We start from the raw sequence: 19,783 nt of genomic DNA, 5'->3' as shown, positions 1-19,783 counted from the left end.
GTTTTCAATAAACCATGATGAAAAGAAATCAAAGTAGAGACACTCGTATGCACTATACTGATTAGAGGCTTAGCTTTAATCAGCCTTGTGACTCAGAGAGTAGATGAAGCAGAAAACATTAGAAATATGAAAAAGTGTGCTTATTTGCATAATTAGTAGTATAAATAATGCTCAGTATCTCTGAAGCTATACAACTTACAATTCAAGTTTCAATGAAAATGTTTTCTAACATCATCTAAAGAGATTTTACCTGATATTATGCTATAGTCTGTAAGTAAGGTTGCTTTGGAAATATTAATGTGTATATTGAAATATTGTACATCTTCAATACTCCAAACAAGTAGCAATATCTTATACATAGTGTATTTATTATGTGTGAATAGTAAAAGTATATGTTCCTGTCTCCCACCATATCATTTCATAATATGCTCCTTAATAGCATGTATCTCACTCATTTATGAAATATGAATAAAATATGAAATTGTGAATAAATGGCAAATAGAGGTTATTAACTCCACTACAATGTATCTTAGATTAATATTCTTAGTGCCATATTTTACACCTTACCAGTAAGGGAGAAGAAAGACAGGGGGCATAAGTTTCAAGCTCAAACTAAAGACTTTAATTTCAAAGTCAAACAATATTCAGAAATGTTAATGACACCATTATTTGAATTCTTAAGCAGCTTTTAATGTAAGATATTTGAGAAATCAGTAACTTCTGCCATAGTGCTGTAAGGTAGTAAATTATATACAGTGCCTGTTTGATTCCTGCTGTCTGCCAATGCAGCGTTGAATGATGTGAAGGTGTTATTCTCTAGTGCCACTGTAGCACTGAATGATGTGAAGGTGTTATTCTCTAGTGCCACTGCAACACTGAATGATGTGAAGGTTTTATTCTCTAGTGCCACTGCAACACTGAACGATGTGAAGGTTTTATTCTCTAGTGCCATGCAGCACTGAATAATGTGAAGGTGTTATTCTCTAGTGCCACTGCAGCATTGAATGATGTGAAGGTGTTATTCTCTTGTGCCACTGCAACACTGAATGATGTGAAGGTTTTATTCTCTAGTGCCACTGCATCACTGAATGATGTGAAGGTGTTATTCTCTAGTGCTACTGCAGCGTTGAATGATGTGGTTATTCTCTAGTGCCTGTCTCTATGGTGCAGAAGGACGGTGACACTGATTGTGACACAGGTGCCTAGTCTTTGATTATTGGCTCTAGCTCTAGAGAAGATAGACAGTGAAAGAGAGGAATAAAGGAGTGTGGCCTGCTCACTTATCAGGGGGGTGGTCAAACTGAGTAGGTGTAACTTTCCAGGTGCAGATCAAGGAATCTGTGTCCATGCCTTAGGGTTGGGGTTGGGTTTTAAAGAAGGAGATGCCCCTTTCCTCATGCTGCAGCTAACCAGAAAAACACCAATGATCTCTGATGGCATTTTTAGTGATGGGTCTTCCCAGGTGAGCTTTTCTGATGGTGAAGAATGAATTGGCTGATTGACCGTGAGGGTGCTGAGGGTCAGCAAATAGTGAGGGCAAAATGTAGACAAAACAGGTATTTGCTGCCTCCTTATATGCTAATGTTTTGAAAGTTATGAAAAGTTTGATGGTCGAGATTGTATCCCATTAGTACAGTCTGAATGGATTTTCTGTTCTACAAGATCCATTTACTTGCTTGTGAAATCTGCTAGATTCACTGTATCCAGGTATGATCTTGCTGACTATTGGGTGCTTGATCTTAAACTACTTCTGCTAGTGATCCGCCACAAATCATTATATCCAAGACACTGTTGTACGTTTTCCTTTCTATCCTGTCCCTTTGTCACTACATGGCATTTTCATAGGAACTCCCTTTTCATATGGGTAGTATTTCAGCCCATCATTTAACTTACCCTTTTTATGCTGTTTCTGCTGTTTTAATTCCTCTTCTGTGGATTTCATTTTATTATTTACATTGTCATTAATGCAAATAACCTCAGCACTAGCAAATCCAGTCTGTAGCTCTATGTGACTAGTTATGACCTCTGTGGTTAATTCATTATGTTTAATCCCCTTTTTAAGAATCTGTACCTCTTCATGGGAGCATCTAAGTGCTGCATCAATCTGTGTTACAGTGAAACAATTTTCTGCACACCTACAAATTAAACAAAATGGAAGGAAATACTCATTGGTCCCTAGAGTTATCTTGAACCCTAGACATTGCTTAAGTCATGCTATTAAAATGAGCATTTAGTTAGTTTGACATAATTTTCTCCAATTTATCACTAAGTTCTTTTAATCAACAGACATTAAGAAGTGTTGACGCTAATAAATTTGGTTATAACTCAAAAGGTAGAATACATATTTGGTAGAATGCATGTAAAATAGAGAGAACACACAAATGAGTGAATGTTTATTTGAGTGAATCACATATGGTTGAAATTAGTTTAACGTTGTGTAGCTAAACAGGAGTGTGCAGGAAAATTAATACTTGAATAAATAAGCAGTACTTGTGAAGATGTGCAAGAGTTTGTTATAGCCATTGGTGTCAATATGCAAGTGTTCATGGGGACGGGATAGGTAAGCAGATAGGTTCAGTGTTGTGCATGTTTGTGCTGTGTGTGTTCTCTGTTCTTTTGTCTCGTTTAGTGGAACTGTTAGGGAAAGGGTTTTTAGTAATAAAATGTGAAGTGTTAGGGTTCATGGCAGGAGTAGGATTATTGTTACAATTAGTGTTAGCACACACGAATAAGATTGTTCAAGGCGGCAAACAGTGTATGTCTTTTTATGCATTTGTTGATCCCAAAAATCCATCAGATTCCATATCCTCTGTCTTTCCTCTTATCTGTAAATGCATCTTATGTGTAAATAATCACTTTTTTTTTTTTTAGAAAATGGACTTGTTGAAACTATTTGCATTTAACAAATAAGCTGTATAGTTAAGCAGATTTCATACAGACATGTAGAGAAGAGCATAGAAAAAATATTACAGCTCCTGCTCCTGTGTTCGATTGTTATTACATACTGTACATGAGTCTGCTGAAGATGTTAAAGTTCATTAAATTGTTGTCTGTCTACCTTTATTCTTTTATGATTCCTATGTTAGCATACCATTTTCTAATCATATTTCCTTGAAATCTTATTTATTTTGCAGGCTTCTTGCATTAAAGCATTATTACATTTTCTACTACTTTCTCCATGTTGGTTCTGCTGTTTTTATTATAAAGCAAAGGTTATTATCACTTTTTGTTCTACTTGAAAGATTCTTGTCATTATTCATCTTCCTGGTGTGTAACTCTGTATTGTCTTTTTCATATGATTTCTACATCTCACTGTATTCAGAACTGCTTATGGATGCTGTCTTTCTTGTGTTAAGTTAGTTACTTAGTTAAAAAAATACACATTCGAAGAAATAAGCATATTTATTCAGAGTTGACTACATTGTGAACTATTTGTCTGTTTTTTCATTATCCTCATTGTATCACATTACAAAGCCAGATCATGGTCAAATGGGGCCCTAGGCCGGGTAATGGATCAGGGTGCCCCCCAGCAACACCTACCACCACCAACATTCCAGTATCCCATTACTTGGCCATTTCTCCCCAGTTACCACAAATCCTGTTCAAACATGTCAGTGTCCATACTGTTCTCTTCTTTACTTATACAATAATTACAGATATTTAAAACTTTTATTTCAAATCTTATAGCACAAACACTGATAACCATTTGCTAAACAAAACAGATTCTCACAATGAAAACAGAATTAGCATGAACAGTAAGCTTCTCTATAACCTTGAAACTTACATTCATTAAAGCAGTATTAAAACCCATATTCAAAGAAAATGGATCTGGCCAATGACAGATTAGGTTTACCATTCAGCTGTTTAAAAACCATAGGCGCCTTGCACACATTTTACAGCTATGCATACATGCATGTGTTCTTCAATGCCCATCCTGATTGTATTAAATTATATTCCTTGTATAATACAGCACCGCTTGTTAGAGTGTGCTTTAAATGTGTAGACTTGAACTTTTTTTCCAGTATCAATGAAACAAAATCTATGAACCAATAATGACAAAACTACACATTACAGAACATTTCAACCACAAAAAGCCACTCAAACTTCTGTCATTACAATCTGCCAATAATAGTCAATATACACAATCTCTGCAGCAGTAAAAGTCATCTGAATAATTCTTCATTAAAGAGATCTATAACTAATGAAGAGGTTGCTGCTGGCAAACAACTTTCATTTCAGTGTTTCATGTACAAATTCAGTGCATGCTGCTCTTGAAGAATAAATAGCTCGTGTTACATAAAAAAAATAAGCTGGTGATATTGTAATGGGGAATGGCTGTCAAACTGGCAACAGGTTCATAGTTGCTAGGAATCTCATTCAAAGGAAAGCCCACTCAGGAGTAGAGCAGGACCATTCCCCCTTAAAGAGGATTGCAATATGAATATGCCATCTACATGGTGTGGGAGTAGAACCCACAACTTTTTGCACCAAAGAGAAGCATGCAACCTGTCTCAGGTTGTTTAGCACAAACACTGATGATGGCCATTTGCTAAATAAAACAGTTATACATTGAAAACAGATTTAGCATGAACAACAGTAAGCTTTTCTTCCTTTGAAACACAATATTCTTTGAAAATACACAGAAACTCAACATTATTTGAAAATGCACAGAAACTAAAATGCACTAGAAATTAATATTCTTTGAAAATATACAGTCCTTGAAAATGCACTGAAAGTCAATAGTCCTTGATGACAGTTTGGCAGCTGGTGTAGAGGATTCAGGATCTTGTTTCCTGTAATCAAGGGACAGGGTTTGAGTCTGAATAAGATAACAAACCTGTCATCCCTAACTAGGCCAATTCACAAACGCTCTAACACACACACACACACACACACACACACACACACACACACACACACACACACACACACACACACACACACACACAAGCATAGCTTTGTACTCACTGCTTTGGCTGCTGGATGGCCACCAAATCTCACACACAACCTCTCAGTCATCAAATCTCCAACTCTGCAATTGAGGCATGTAACATCCTACTTCAGGAAATTTAACAGCTCAGTGCTATGTTAAGATGTTTCTGTGGCTTGCATTTCTTTGCTCACAGATGGCAACTATGATGTCCTTAAGCCTTCCTGTTTTACAGATTTTTTCTTGTGAGATCCTAAAGCCCTCCAGTTTTACAGATGTCTTTTGGATTTTCTATTTACTAATGAATGTCTTCAGAGTTCAGACTATTTTATTTCAGGACCTCCCAAAGCCAACACAGGGTTCCCCAGCTAAAACATGCCCTAGGCAACTGCCAAGGTTGCCCAGTGCTGGATTCAACTCTGTACCCATGTTCTCTTGTTTATCTTTCATACAGCTTGTAAATCCTCACTAGTGTGTTGATGTTGATATAGTTTTACAACCCAGTCTTTATTTTCTCCCAGCTTAAATTCATAGTACCTGGTATAGATCTTCTGGCCTTCTTACAGCCTTTCCTAAACATTTGCTGTTCCATAGGAATGTTGATTTAATCATCTCATTAGATTTTCACTGAGTTCTCTAATTCTCACTTTTCTAAGCCTATTTCTTGAAATTAGCATAAAAAATTGAAGTACTATAAGTGAGGCTACTGATTTTTCCCTAGGTCTCCTCTATTAATGTGCCATTTTTTCTTCACTACCACTCTCTTACATAGTAGATAATTTATCCCTATATAGGAATACATTTGTTTGATTGAGCTAACATTGCTCGATCGGGTATAACACCAAATGGTCAGAATTTCATACAAAACACCGAATGTGAGATTTCCGACCGCTCTACCACCTAAACAAGCACTACCATGGGTCAAAAAGGGGGGATATTTTGCGATTCGCAACAATTGCAATCTTTTTTTCAGGTTTTGCTGCACTGCTTTCGACCATACTCCGATCGACCATCCACCGGCCCATCAAATGCATGTATACTGTATATATATATATATATATATATATATATATATATATATATATATATATATATATATATATATATATATATATATATATATATATATATATATATATATGGAGTCACATGTGTTTCAATCAGTTTTTCATAGTTTTAAGTGTTTGCTTTAATATGTAGAATGAGACCTGGCATAGTGTAAGTTAAGATACTTTTGTGCTTTCCCAACCTATATAAGTACATCAGTGGCTCATCCTGGGGTATTTCAGCAACAGGACTGATGAGGAGTTGGTGCCTAAAATCCATTTTTATTATGACAAGATTCTGCTTTGCTTATAGATTTCTCCTTAATGAGATAGCTACTCATATTATAGGTTCATAGGTGTGTTGTAGGCTAACAATGAATGGGGCATTTATTAACCTAGCCAAACATCACAATTGTATACCACAAGTTTATGTGCCTTAGAGGTTATTTTAAGGGGTATATGTAAGCTAGAACAAGATATACAGGCTGTTTCTGTCAATTAGAGACATGCATGCATGATAGACCCAGGGTGTATTTCTAATTTCCCACCCACTGATACAGATTTCTCTTGACTAGGGTTAGGGAGGACTTGTCCTTCACATGGATGGGAAGCCTGTTCCAAAGAAGAGGAATTCTCTGAAACACATACCTGTCCCTCCAACATGTCCTATTTATGTCACAAGCAAAGTTTAAATCCCTAGATTGACTAACTGTAATGCTATTCATTCTTTGGATAAAGAAAATGTCTTTCAGAATGGGATCTAGTGATGCCTTGTATGCTGGGCATAGATCGCCTCTCAGCAGTCTATAGGAAACAGAGTGTAGAGAAAGTACTCTGTGGCTATCTGAATAGCACATTCTGTTTATACCCTGTATTCTTTTGTGACTAACCTCTGTGGACATTCCAGTTGCTGTATGTGCCTGATCAAGCACATACCAAGGAGGGTGTTGTACTCAACGATGGGCCTGAGACGGCCAAGTACAGTGAAGCAATGACTTCCCTGGACTTTGATGCTATGTTCTTGCTTATAAGTTGAGCAACATATAATGATTTTCTTACTATCCTTATATACATGTTGGTCAAAAGCCAGCTTACTATATGCATATGTACCCAAATCCTTGACTACTGGTTCTACTCTCAGGGGGTATGTTATCAATGATGTCACGTCCTAGGGCGGCTGACTTCCTAATGGGTACTGTTATGGATTTGTTGACACTGAGGTTTATGCCATGGCTTTTCTACCAATCATTTGTCTGTGTTAGTCCTTCCTTAAGATGTTAGTGTCTTGGAGGATTCTGTGACTACTCCTAGTTTGTTATCATCTACAAACTTGGTCAGCCAAAAAACAGTAATAGACAGGATATTTGGTATTCTGAAGTTGCAGAAATCTCTATCAGAGCAACCTTTTAGACCTATCGTTGACTCTAACAGGTCAAAAACACATTATATTTTACATTGATGCAGTGGTAAAAGATTCAATACAAATCGTTTCTCAAATTTATAAAGGTTCATGGCAGTTTTTTAACTAGATTAAGTCAATATGATGATGAATGGTTATTTGCCATTTTAGATGTTAATAATTTATGCTCCTCGATTCCTCACATTACAAGTTTAGAATAGTTTGAGGAGATGCTGTTTGAGATTGGTAAATTGGATTATAATAAGGTGAGAGTGGTTACTACCCTTATGGACCTGGTGTTATCTAACAATTTTTTTTTGTGGTTTGAAGGCAGTATTTTAAACAGAATACAGGTGTGGCAATGGGAGCAACTTGTGCCCCTAGATTTGCCAACCTTGTAATGGCATATTGGGAATTTAAATATTTACTTAATGAATGTATTAATTCATGGGCCTTCTAATACTCGATTTTTAGATGACATATTTATTTTATGGAAGGATACGAAAAATAGATTATTGGAATTTTTTTAATTTATTGCACAATCCACTATTTTTTTTAAAGTTTATATGATATCAATCAGATTAGATGTTCTTCATCTCACATTGCTGCAGTCCTTACACCTGGGTAGTCCGCTGTCCTCGGTCGGCCCGAATATCAAAGTATTAGGCTGACGTCGGTCAAGGCGCTTAAGACTGACATCAGGACGTCAGGGTACAAATGTGCATGACCGACGTCATATCCTCAGTCTTTTTTGCCGCATGGTCCGATGCAGAAGCAGCGTTGCAAGTGCCGTTCGGCGTTCTGAAATTTTTCGAATTCAGAGTTTCAGACCGAGTCAAAGTTGGCTAAGTACCCCGTTGGGAATATTTTAGTTTTTCTTGCCTCAGTGGTTTACCGGATGTCAGAAAAAGTGAATAACTGTATTTCTTGTGGGAAACAGATACCGCATAGAGATTATCATACTTTGTGTATTCCTTGTTTGGGGCCTGAGCACGACGTTGTTGGGTGTCGCTTTTGTGCTAGGTTCAATAAGCGCACTATTAAGCGAAGGTTAGATTGTGCCAGGTTGGTTTTCGGGAAGCGGTGCAATTATAATATGCCGCCGGATGCTCCGCCCGCTTCTTCAAGAAGCGCAAAGACAAAGCAGCTAAACCCAGGCAAGAAGAGTCGTCCGGACGCCGGTTCTTTAGAGGCATCAGTGGAACCGGTGGTTCCGCCGGAGGCTTCTCTGGAGTCCCAGGGGGAGACTTTGATATTGCAGGATGTGGCCTCTCAGGAGGCAGGTCAGGCTGAAGGGGCTTCTCAGGTTACTGTACTCCCCTCCCTTCCTAGGGTGGTTAGGCCCTCTCCTTCTGTTTCCAAGGCTTCTCCCAGAGGCAGGCCAGGTTTAGCTTCTGTTGGTGTCACTCCTAGTTCATCAGGATCTGTGCCCAAGAAGCACATGCTTAAAATGGCAGAAGATTTAATTACTTTGATTAGAGGTTCTTTGCCCCCTCCTGATAAGAGGCCTAGGGTGGAACCAGAGTTGGGGAGTTTTGAGCAGGCTTCGGATGTTTCAGAGTCTTCGGCTGAAGACTTGCAGGAGTATTCTCCTTATTCTGATTCTGATGTGGATGATTCTACTCCTTCTGCTTCTCCTCCAGAGGATTTTTCTTTTTCAGAGACTCTTCATTCCATGAGGGAACATTTTAAGTGGGAAGGTCAGGACTTCTCTGATTCCAGGAAAAGGCTTAGGGAATTTTGCTTTTACCCCAGCATAGGCCTTTGGCTATACCACCTGTTCTGGATGTTGTGGAAGATGTGTTTGCAGAGGCTTCACTTAATCCTGATTCTTTGCCTCCTGCTCCTGTTAAACCGGACAGGTATTACAGGGTGCCTGAAGCTCATAAATATCTTTATAAGAGTCCTAGGGCGGACCCAGAAACTGTTAGTCAGGGACCTAAGGGTGTCAAGGCCTCTGTTGTAAAAATCCGGTTCCTCCAGATAAAGAGGCCAGGGCTTTGGATAGATGGGGAAAGAAAGTTTATACTTCTTCCACCTTAGCTATGAGGGCTTTGAATTGCCAGTTTCACATGTTGAAATATCAAAACTATCTTCTTTCTCAATTGAAGTCTAAGGTAGATGCTCTGGCGGAAGGTATTGAGTGTAAAGAATTACAAGATTTGGTACATGTTTCTGAACAGGTGGGTAAGCATTCTTTACAATGTGGTTTTGATGCTGTACAGGCCTCGTCTAGGGTGGCTGCCACTGGGTCAGTTCTTCGCAGGCACGCCTGGCTGAGGGATCAGAATTTATCTGACCATGTTAAGACAAGGATTTTAGATGCTCCTTTACAGTCTGATGTGTTGTTTGGTTCACCTGTGGAGGCAGTCTTAAAGAAAATGGAAGACAAGGCTAAGTCTATGCAGACTGTTAAAGATTTTTTGCAAGTTCAGCCTCCAGTTTAGTAGGAATTGGCCTGCTAAGGGGTGGACGTACCCTTCTTATGATTCACAGTCTAGGGGTAGATCTAGACGTGGTAGGGGCAGAGCTCAGGGCTCTTTCAGACCTAGAACAGGGAGTTCACCTGCACAGTCTTCGGTGAGGGCAGGGGCCAGTCCTTTCGTAAACAGGCCCAATGACCTACCTTTTCAGCTGCCAGAGCCTTCTTGTCTGGCAGCACCTTTGGGAGGAAGGTTGGCACTCTTCAAGGAAAATTGGAGTTTAATTACCCAAGACAGATGGGTATTGGATATCATACACCAAGGTTACAAGTTTTATTTCCATACTTTGCCTCCTTTCAAAGGCATGCCAGACGTTCCTCCTCAGCAAAGAATAGAGGCTCACAAACAAATTTCTCTGCTGCTTCAAATAGGGGCCATACAGCCGGTCCCTCTGCCAGAAGTGGGCCTAGGATTTTATTCTCGCCTGTTCCTAGTACCAAAGAAGGGGAACACGTGGAGACCAATTTTGGATTTATCTATCCTCAACACTTATCTGGACATTCCCAAGTTCAAAATGTTGACGTTACAACAGCTTTTACCTCTGCTGGGCAAAGATCACTGGATGGTGACTCTGGATCTCAAGGAGGCTTACCTTCATGTTCCTATCAGGCTAAGTTGCAGGAAGTATCTGCATTTTCGGGCTGGGACTTCTCATTATCAGTTCTCTGCATTGCCCTTTGGCTTATCTACTGCGCCCAGAGTGTTCACGAAGGTTCTGGCTCCCGTGATAGCTTTCTTCAGGCTAAAAGGAATACAGATCTATCCTTATTTGGACGATTGCCTGATTCTGGCTCAAGAAAGGGACGAACTTCTTCATCATTTGCAATATGTGATAGCAGTGCTAAGATGCCTGGGGTATTCTGTGAACGAAATAAAGTCCAGTCTAGTACCCTCTCAGGACATGTGCTTTCTGGGTGTGAGACTGAATACAGCATCCCAGATGGCCTTTTTGACCCCGGACAAACAAAAGAATCTTTCCCTTTACTTCCATCAATTGTCTCATCAGTCCAGGCTGACTGCAAGGACAGTCCTTCAAGCCTTGGGGTTCATGGCATCTTGTATTCTGGTGCTTCCCAATGCCAAACTGCATATGAGGAAGCTGCAATGGTATCTCAAAAATGTATGGACACAGCACTGCCAAGATATGGACACTGTCATTCAGATAATACCTTGCATTCAAAAGGAATTTTGTGGTGGGCTCAGGAATGTCACCTAAACAAGGGACTCTCTGTGACCCGGCCAGAGGCAAGTCAGATTCTAACGACAGATGCCTCAGACAAAGCTTGGGGAGCTCATCTAAATGGAAAGTGGATACAAGACACGTGGCCTGCCAGACTACAACATCTACATATCAACTTGAAGGAGATGTTAGCAGTCCAATTTGCATTAATAGCTTTCAAGGATTTACTTCTTCCAGGGCAGGTGTTGGTTCTAACAGACAACACAACTGTCATGTGGTACATCAACAAGCAAGGGGAACACATTCTTATCCTCTATGCAGACAAGCAATGATTTTGTGGGAGACTGCTCTCAGTTTACAGCTAAATCTTCAGGCAAGGTTTCTGCCGAGCACAGAACTCCTTAGCAGATGTGTTGAGCAGACAATTATGGATCCCCACGAGTGGAAATTGGATCCTCATGTATTTCAGAAATTGACAGTGTCATGGGGAACTCCAGACATAGATCTGTTCGCTTCTCCACTAAACTACCAGCTGCCAAAGTTTTGCACAAAAAGGTTTCATCCCACAGCTTGGAAAGTGGATGCTCTTTCTTTCAATTGGAGCAATCTTCATGTGTATGCCTTTCCACCTCTGCCTCTCCTCCCAAAGGTACTCCTAAAGGTCAGACAGGACAAGCCAAAGATGATTTTAATAGCTCCAGATTGGCCTCGACAGCACTGGTACCCATTACTGAGAAGTCTGGTACGGGAGCCTCCATGGCCTTTGCCTTCGATTCCACACCTGCTGTCTCAGGAGAACAGTCATTTACTCAATGTTAAACTTCACTCTCTTCACCTAACAGCCTGGCATATTCTGTTTTAAACCCTGGAGGGTCTCAGCTTCCACAGCAAGTTTTGAATGTTATTTTGGAGGCCAGAAGGCCTAGTACAAGGAAAGTGTACGCAGATAAATGGAAGAGATTTTTATTTTGGAGTGCAGCAAAGGACTTTGATGTTTCTAAGCCTAATTTAAGTGTGGCTCTTCAATATCTTGCTGAGTTACTGGACAAAGGTTTGTCCTTCTCTTCTATTAAGATTCATGCTGCAGCAATTTCTGCTCACTATGACTGTGACCCACCATTGTTTTCTCATCCTTTGTTTAAGCAATTCCTTAGAGGGGCAAAGAATATAAGACCCCCACGTAGAGCTCCTACTCCTGCTTGGGATCTCAATTTTGTGTTGGAGAAACTCACTCTACAACCTTTTGAGCCTGCAGCTACTGCCGAGTTGAAATATTTATCATGGAAGACTGCTTTTTTGTTGGCCATTACCTCTGCGAGAAGGGTTTCTGAATTACAGGCCCTTATGGCAGTTGAGCCTTTCTTAATTTTCCATAAGGACAGAGTATCTTTGCATACTAATCCTTCCTTTATGCCTAAAGTGGTTTCTAGTGTGGCTTTAAACCAAACTATTCATTTGCCTACTTTTTATGCAAACCCACAAAATAAAGGGGAGAAGATTTTGCACACTTTGGATATACACAGGCAGTTGCGATATTATTTGAGCAGAACTAAAGGGTTCAGGCAGTCTCAGCAGTTATTTGTTTCATTTGCTTTGGGTTCTCAGGGCAAGCCTATTTCAAAACAAACTATTTCTAAGTGGATTGGGTTTTGTATTGCTTTCTGTTATTCCCATCATGGTAAGGAGATTCCAGTTGGGATTAGACCTCATTCCACTAGGGCTACTGCCACTTCTACAGCTTTTTTAAGGGGGGTGGCAACTAAAGATATCTTAGAGGCAGCCACTTGGAGTTCAGTGCATACTTTCTCTAAGCATTACCACCTTCCTCTTTACTCTAAATCTAGGGCTGGTTTTGCCTCTGCAATTCTACAGGGCATTTTGGCAGCACCTAATGCTTTATAGTTTTGCTATCCTCCCTTACCTCTGCTTTGGGATTCTACCCAGGTGTAAGGACTGCAGCAATGTGAGATGAAGAACATAGTACAGTTTTGTACCTACCATAAATGTAGATGTTCGAAGCTCTACATTGCTGCAGTCCAATTTACCCTCCCTCCTTCCCCTCTGTACTTAGAGGCGGTGGTGTGGTTTGGATTGTAAATATTGTGGATATTGTATATTTTGTACATATGGTTAGTGCAAGGGTGGTTGGTTGTTTTTTGCTGTCTTTTGGTTTTGGCCTTTCTTTTTAGGGTCTTCTGACATCTGGGGCAAGAAAAGACTGAGGATATGACGTCGGTCATGCGCATTTGTACCCTGACGTCCTGATGTCAGTCTTAAGCGCCTTGACCGACGTCAGCCTAATACTTTGATATTCGGGCCGACCGAGGACAGCGGACTACCCAGGTGTAAGGACTGCAGCAATGTAGAGCTTCGAACATCTACATTTATGGTAGGTACAAAACTGTACTTTTCCTGGATGTCATTATTAAGAAGGACAGGATTAAAAAAAGATTTGTTGCTAACATATATAGGAAAAGTACATTTTCTAATGCGTATCTCCATTACACCAGCTGGCACCCTAAGCATCAAAAGAAAGCTGTAGTTAAGGGCCAGCTGGTGAGAGCAGCTAGAATGGTAGCAGATGATGAAACTTTTTAAATGAATGTGATTTTATAAAGAGTATGTTTTTAAAAAGAGGTTACCTGGATGAGTTTATAGAGACTATCAAAAAGGAGGTTGTAACAAAAAGATCCTAAAGTATGTATAAGCCACTGTTAGGTGGGAATATAGAGAGAAATTTTGATTTGATAGAAAATAAAATGAGGGGTGATAAGGGCAGCAATAGTATTAATAATAGTATTAATAATAAAAGTAATAACAAAAGTCTACTGCAAGATTCTAGGAGGGGTAATAGAGCATTTATTTCTACCTATACTTTAGACAGTGAAGATATTTTTAATATTTTATGTAAAAACTGGTGTATTTTTTCTGGAGACAACCAAATGTTAAACTTGGTAAGGGAAAAACCTACTGTTGTGTATAGGAAAGGTAGGTCAATTAAGAATTTGCTTGAGAAATCTAAAAAGGTGGAAATTAATAGGCCAGTTGGAATGACTAAGTGTGGAAGATGTTCCCAATGCCCTCAGATGTTGGTGACAAAGACCATTACTGTGCGTAATAAAAATGATAATATAGTCAATTATTTTTCTTGTGATTCCACAGGGGTGTTGTACATAGCCTTGTGTCAACATTGCTCAGCCTTCTACGTGGGTAAGACCAGTAGAAGGCTGAAAGATAGGATATATGAACATAAAATGGATATTAAAAAATAAAAAAGTACGAACACCTTGTATAGGCATTTAAGTGTTCAACCTACACATAATTTTAAGTTTGTGGTGATTCATCAAGTAATTAAAGACCAGAGGGGTGTTAAAGCTGATGAACATTCAGACTACTGGGAATTGAGATGGCAAATAATAATAAATGCTACCAGTTCCCCTGGTCTAAATGAATGCTGCTCCATAAATCCTGTCTTAAAGTTAAAACAACTAGAAGTTTAAATGTTAAAATGGAAGTGTGTATATTTTTTTATATATTTTTTAAAGGAAGCTATATGAAGTGTTCTTTTGAAAAAATTTTATAATGATGTATTTAAATAAGTGGATTTGAATATGTATATCTAATTTAAATTTTCATATATGGGAGCACCATGATAAGATAATTATTGTTTTGATTGGTTAAATGGATGGTTAGGAGGGGATTTAAGCAATGTAGTACTGAATTTGTTAGTTCTGATGAAGTCTTAGTATTAGAAGATGAAAGCGCTTAACTTAGTTGTGGGAAATATATCCTTTATTTATTTTGTGATGTGTATTTTATTTTATTTCATTAAAAGATTTACATCTTGGTATTCGGTGTCTGACTAAGTAGATATCCACTGCATCCTTCATAGAGTTTTTCTGCATTTTGGTTTTTGAAAACACCTTAAGGTTTCCTTGAGTTGCCTTTGTTATGTTAGAAGGTTTGTTAATTTGGCATTGCCTAAAATGTTCTGTGAGGAGGATAAAGCTTTAGCCAATATTTGGAAGCCCAGAGGAAAAAGGTGCAGACCATCCTTGGTAAAACAATGCAGTTTACTAACCATATGCTCCCATACTGACAAATATCATATCCCCTTAGAATGACACCAGAAGCAAAGCCAATTATTAAACTAAATAATTTTTTGTTTCTAATGAGACATCATCCTTGGTAAAGGTAGAATGCTGCTTAAAGCACATACCAGCCTGAAACATATAGTTTGAGAGATCTATAATGGTCTCTCTTCATAAAGTCTTAAGGAGGTATGTCTCAGGTCATTCATACCTACATGGACTATGATTGAATCATACTGGTACCTGCTGGAGAGTCTATATCAGATTGTCAAAACCACATAAGTTCAAATATGTCTTCGTCGACCACTATTTGTTGAACTCTGAATCCACTGAACAATTGTTTCCACAAACTGTTTCCCACAGTAAGTAACCAGTGGACCATCATCAGGAATTTCCCCTTTTCCTCACTGTAGTGCGATCTCAGAGTTGGTATATTTAGTTGGGAGGGGTGTGAGGGGCACAGCCCCTGGCCCCCCATTGGCCCCCCCACCAAGGTGAGTTTTACATTTTGCTAATTTTATTGCAGTTGGTAGGTTGGTCAATGTGTCACTTACCATGGAAAAGATTTTTGTGGTAGTGATTATTTTACAAATTCAGACTCAATAAATAGGGATCAGAGAAGAGGTATTCAACCTTTTGTGGTTTCAGTAATGTGATATAGACCCCCTGTGGGACAATGACTTGAGTGTGTGCTTAACTTTGACAGATACTGGCTCCAGCTAAGCAGATAAGCAGATAAGCAACTAACTGTTATCTTTTCTTTGTCGAGCCTGGTGAGTGAAACATCATCAGTGAGTTGTCCAATGAAGTTCCCTATGAATAGAGTCCCAGGTAGTGTGTTTGCTTGCTTTATGGGCTTTGCATTTGGGGCTCCATTGAAAGTGGCTGTATGTGAGCTCTTTGGTATTGCTCTTGTTAAGTGCTTATGGATTTGCCGAGGATAAACTTTGCAGTTGGAACATTTTGGAAGTCTTTGGGATCTAAGAATATTGCATTTAAGTGCCTCAGCATAAGCTGGTCTATGTATGTGCTGCCTGCTATGTGTGGTGGGTGTAGTGTGTGTGATTTTGACAACCTGGTTTATAGCATTTGTGTTTGTACATGAGAGTTTTGCCTCCAGTGACATTGTGTATGTGCATCTCTTGCATACTATAATTGTTTCTTTAAGGATTAAGTGGTTGTCAGTGAGCATGAGACAATTGTTATGTTGTCTCAGTTTATTTATTTATTATTTTATTTTACATTTGTTGACCAGGGAAGTCCAGCTGAGCACAAAGGCCCCTTTTCAGAGGATGCCCAGGGAGAAAAGCTTCAGTACATACAGTACAAACAAAATCTTTTTAAGTTATATAATCAACAACGTCAAGATGAATACAATTAAAATAAATCTTACAATATCAAAATAGATAAGTAATTGTACATACAATAGTAAGGTTTCAGATACCCATATCCTGAAGATATCCATACCCATATCCACCAAACTGGCTATGGAGAAATTGGGAAAATTGCCCATCCATGTTGTCAGGTTCTATAATTGGTGATCTACAAACATGTGGCATACAGTGGTCAACAGAGGGCTACTAAGGGTGCTTTTTGGGGTTAGTACCTAGACCAGGCTATATGATACTAGATTTAAAAAGCAGTGCTGATCAACGTCCAAACTCGCTGCTCTAAGCTTATCAATGAGCAAGGCAGCTGCTCTACACTTACTAGGTTACTGGATACAGTTTTGTGGGTAGTTTTATAGATAAAATTTGTTTTTTAGATGTTTGTGTCTATACAGGGCACTGGTAAACATCCTGTGCAATGATCAGTTCCTTGCAAATCTGCCAGATTTATAGAGGCACTGAAAATACAATAAACTGATTAATGAGCCCTCTGACTAATAAAACAACTACACTTAGAGCTCTTATATGTGTTTCGCAACTCAGATAGATCAGGCAGTCACCTACTGTCACTAGATGAATAATCCTAATCCTCCTAATATAAAAGCACACAAAATGATTTCCACTTTGTGATGCTATCACAAATATACTTAAGCAACTAGATAGACAACACTTAGAAAGGTAATTTCAGCTCAAACAAACCAACAGTAAGAACAGAGAGGAAATGCAGTTTTCAGTAAAAGTCATCTTCTTCTTCTAGCTGCTCCCATTAGGGGTCATCACAGCAGATCATTGGTCCACAGTACGAGTGTCAGTAAAGTTTTACAGTGTTGAGTTGCCAGCCCAGTGCCCGATTTTCCTCAAAAGGCACACACACACAGTTTATAGTGTCCAATCCACCTGCAGCATGTCTTGGGAATGTGGGAGGAAACTGCAGCACCCAGAAAAAACCTACTTGAACACAGAGAGGGCACATGCAGAAGGCACCTCAGCCAAGAATTGAACTGGAGAGCCTCTTGCTGTGAGGCAACAATGCTAACCGCTACACCACTGTGCCACTCTTTTCGGCAATACTAATAAACAACAAATTTCCAACCAACATTGTCACTATCAGCCAAAAAAACAAACAAACAAAATATGTTGACTCATGCAAGAAAGGCAATTCATTAAAGTTAAGTGCTTTGGTTCCATCTGCAACAAGAACTTCTGCTCTCACCCCACCCGACTCCCTCTGTTTCACCCATTTCCTCCCCTTCCTTTCTTAAAAGTCAACCTAACACTAGTTTCTGCTCTGTTCACCTCCTTTAAGTTTTCTAACTTTTCCCACTAAAAACTATAGGTACTTGCATGCCTTGTACTCCAAAATACGTTGTTATTTTATATTTCCATAGAATGTATTGTTATGGCACATTCCACAAATGTTTTGTTACTATTTTCTATGTCACTTTGTTTCTAATATTTTTCAACTGTGTTATATTTGTTAATTTTGTTGATATTTGCTATTTTAATAATGTACATGGAGCTTTTCTCCCCAGACCTCCATTGAAAATGGGTTCATTTCAGCCTGGTTAACAAACTGCAAATAAATAAATAAAAATAAATAAATTCATCAGAATAACAAACCAACATTACATCCAAATTAAATAACATGTCTATAGTGTCAAAGTTCAACGAAACAAACCACCATTACTTTAAAAATTGATTACATTTTTTATGTAAAAGTCAATTTCATTAAAAGCCTTTCCCTTGGATTCATCAAGCTCTGCGTGGAGTGCCTGAACAATGCAAGAGCTGCTGCATGCAATATGGCTGCCGAGCGAGCCAGGAACGAGCCCCTGAGACATGCACGAATGCGCCTACACTATTCCCACAAGGACACCACTGCTATATGCCAATTACCTCATTTGCTGGTGAAAACCATGCAAATGAGGTGAATTAACGATCCAGGAAGCAGGCAGACATCTGTGCAGGAATAGTGTAACCTGCAGAAATGTATTTGATTACCAACCGAATACATTTCTGCAAATTACAAAATGGAGGCATGACAGCTCGAAAGAAAGCATGTATTTAATGTAGCAGGCATGCCAATGGCCAAATATATGGCCATTGGCATGAGAAATAGTTGCAAAATTATGAAAAACAACTTTATTTTTTTTTGGCCGATCTCAGACGTTAAAGACTAGGGCAGTGGTGCGCAAACGGGATCAGCCCAAAAATAAGAAAACAAGGTGGAAATAAGCTTTTAAACCCAAATCACCATTTTGCCATAATAGTCAATGGCATGCATAAGACAACAATACCAGGGAATAGTGGTTGCTAAGGGGGAAGGCTGAGTGTGAGTGTGGTAACTATGAATTAGCATTCTGTTTTATGCAAATGAGGAGACTGATACTGAATCACAGATTTCCTCTCAGTGTTAGCTTGCATCCAACCGTATAGGTGCAGCAAAACCATTGTATAAGTCTGAGAGGTGGATGACCTCATAAGGGGGAGTGTCATGCATGCTGTAAGCTTATTGGAGCTCTGTGGCCCGTGTTTGCCCTTAACTAAGCACAGCTAAGGAAGGGTGTGTATCTGAGGCTGCCTAGCAGTGTTTACATTGCCTAAATTGATGTGTGCGCCATGCACCGGGTCTTACACAAAAACAAAAAACAAAAAAAAAAAAACAGGAAATAGCAGCTCTGTTCACTTCTGATCACTGGGTATGCACACCGCACCTCGGGGTTTAAATGGGAAGGCAATGGGAAGGGAAAACAGCAGTAGGAAGGCAATCAAGGAGAACTAGCATAGCAGGCAGGTGAAATTTATCAGAATCAGCCAATTGCACATGAAACACCATAGGACACTACTATAAACTATGCAAACACCTTCCAGTCTGTTTTTTCCCACAAACTCTACACCACTGGTGTACACAGACAGGGAAATTTTAACTGACAAAACTAACAAAATGTTAGGGGCTGCTGTCGCTCTCATACATCAATAGGTGCAAGAGGCTGAGGGTGGTGAGGATGTGAATGCTGATGACCAACCCACAGTGAGGAGGAGAAGAACAGTGTACAGACCCAGGGTAACCTACCAGGGGATACATGAGCTGGAGATAGTGGAGCACTATAGGGTGGACAGGGACATTCTACAGCAAATTTTTGAGCTGTGCCGGCCACGTGTCATGCACAAAACCAACAGAGGGGAACCCATCCCAGTGAATACCAAGGTATGTGCAGGCTTAAGAATACTAGCCACAGGTACCTTCCAAAGGGCAACTGAGGATA

Source organism: Protopterus annectens, chromosome 6.part0 (assembly GCF_019279795.1).
Source record: "Protopterus annectens isolate FY-2018-M chromosome 6.part0, PAN1.0, whole genome shotgun sequence".
Classification (NCBI taxonomy): domain Eukaryota; kingdom Metazoa; phylum Chordata; order Ceratodontiformes; family Protopteridae; genus Protopterus; species Protopterus annectens.
This window is presented reverse-complemented; position numbering follows the sequence as displayed.